Source organism: Aotus nancymaae, unplaced genomic scaffold (genome assembly GCF_030222135.1).
Source record: "Aotus nancymaae isolate 86718 unplaced genomic scaffold, 86718_ANA_hifiasm-v0.15.2.pri h1tg000040l, whole genome shotgun sequence".
Taxonomy (NCBI): domain Eukaryota; kingdom Metazoa; phylum Chordata; class Mammalia; order Primates; family Aotidae; genus Aotus; species Aotus nancymaae.
The window spans coordinates 57,329,471-57,331,759 of NW_026988454.1; the positions used below are offsets into that span (position 1 = coordinate 57,329,471).

The 2,289-nt window shown below is 37.5% G+C and overlaps 1 pseudogene; it reads left to right on the forward strand.

The window, feature by feature from the left end:
* The first annotated feature begins 242 nt into the window (after window positions 1-242).
* Window positions 243-1,231, forward strand: LOC110568203 (heterogeneous nuclear ribonucleoprotein A1-like; annotated as a pseudogene).
* Window positions 1,232-2,289: the final 1,058 nt, after the last annotated feature.

The window sequence follows — 2,289 nt, forward strand, 5'->3', positions numbered from 1 at the left end:
TAGTATCCAAGAGATGAAATAATTAGGTATACATTTAACAAAGCCTATAAACCCTCTATATAGAAAAGAACAAAACAATGTTGAGAGAAATTAAAGGACATTTACACAAATGGATTAGAAACATCACTATGTTAAGATGTCAGTTCTTCAGCAGAGTCATACAATTCAAATCAAAATTCTAACAGGTATTTAAAAAAACAGAAATTTCCTTTCTGCCCGTGGATGCCGCCGAAGAAGCATCGTTAAAGTCTCTCTTCTCCCTGCGATCATGTCTAAGTCAGAGTCTCCTAAAGAGCCGGAACAGCTGAGGAAGCTCTTCATTGGAGGGTTGAGCTTTGAAACAACCGATGAGAGCCTGAGGAGCCATTTTGAGCAATGAGGAAGGCTCACAGACTGTGTGGTAATGAGAGATCCAAACACCAAGCGATCCAGGGGCTTTGGGTTTGTCACGTATGCAACTGTGGAGGAGGTGGATGCAGCCATGAATGCAAGGCCACACAAAGTGGATGGAAGAGTTGTGGAACCAAAGAGAGCTGTCTCAAAAGAAGATTCTCAAAGACCAGGTGCCCACCTAACTGTGAAAAAAATATTCGTTGGTGGCATTAAAGAAGGCACTGAAGAACATCACCTAAAAGATTATTTTGAACAGTATGGAAAAATTGAAGTTATTGAAATCATGACTGACAGAGGCAGTGGCAAGAAAAGGGGCTTTGCCTTTGTAACCTTTGACGACCATGCCTCCATGGATAAGATTGTCATTCAGAAATACCATACTGTGAATGGCCACAACTGTGAAGTTAGGAAAGCCCTGTCAAAGCAAGAGATGGCTAGTGCTTCATCCAGCCAAAGAGGTCGAAGTGGTTCTGGAAACTTTGGTGGTGGTCGTGGAGGTGGTTTCGGTGGGAATGACAACTTTGGTCGTGGAGGAAACTTCAGTGGTCGTGGTGGCTTTGGTGGCAGCCGTGGTGGTGGTGGATATGGTGGCAGTGGGTATGGCTATAATGGATTTGGTAATGATGGAGGCAATTTTGGAGGTGGTGGAAGCTACAATGATTTTGGCAGTTGAAACAATCAGTCTTCAAATTTTGGACCCATGTAGGGAGGAAACTTTGGAGGCAGAAACTCTGGCCCCTATGGTGGTGGCAGCCAATACTTTGCCAAACCACGAAACCAAGGTGGCTATGGCGGTTCCAGTAGCAGCAGTAGCTATGGCGGTGGCAGAAGATTCTAATTAGGAAACAAAGCTTAGCAGGAGAGGAGAGCCAGAGAAGTGACAGGGAAGCTACAGGTTACAACAGATTTGTGAACTCAGCCAAGCACAGTGGTGGCAGGGTCTAGCTGCTACAAAGAAGACATGATTTAGACAAATACTCATGTGTATGGGCAAAAAACTCGAGGACTGTATTTGTGACTAATTGTATAACAGGTTATTTTAGTTTCTGTTCTGTGGAAAGTGTAAAGCATTCCAACAAAGGGTTTTAATGTAGATTTTTTCTTTTTCTTTTGCACCCATGCTGTTGATTGCTAAATGTAATAGTCTGATCGTGATGCTGAATAAATGTCTTTTAAAAAAAAAAAAAAAAACAAAAAAAAACAGAAATTTACAAGTTGATTCTAAAATTCATATGAAAACTCAAAATTACCTTGAATAGGTGAAATTATTTTGAAAAAGAACAAATTTGGAGATTTTATACGACCTGCCTAACAAAACAGTAACCAAGACAGGTTAGTATTGGCATAATGATAGTCATAACCATGAGTAAAACAGAATATCCAGAAATAGATTCCCACATGTGTGGTCATTTGATTTTCAGTAAAAATTAAGGTAATTAGATGGGGGAAAGGATAGTCTTTTTAGCAGATGATGTTGATGTCCATTTGGAAAGAAATGAACCCAGAATCTTATGTTGTACTGTATGCAAAAATTAATTCAAAATGGATCACAGACCTAAATATAAAAGCTAATATTGTGAAACTTCTGAGGAAAATATAGAAGAAGAAAATCTTTGTGACCTTGGGGTAGATGAATAATTCTTAGGACACAAAAAGCACACACCATTAACAAAAAATTGAAGTATTGGACTTATTCAAAACTAAAGATTTCTACTCTTCAAGATAAATTATTTTAATAAGCAAAAAGGCAAGCCACAAACTGAGAGAAAATATTCTTTATATAGTTATCATTTAAATTATATATAAATGTATATTTATTTTACATATTAATATAAATTGTACATAAATATGTATTATATATTTCATATTATATAAATGAAATAAATTCTTTGTATT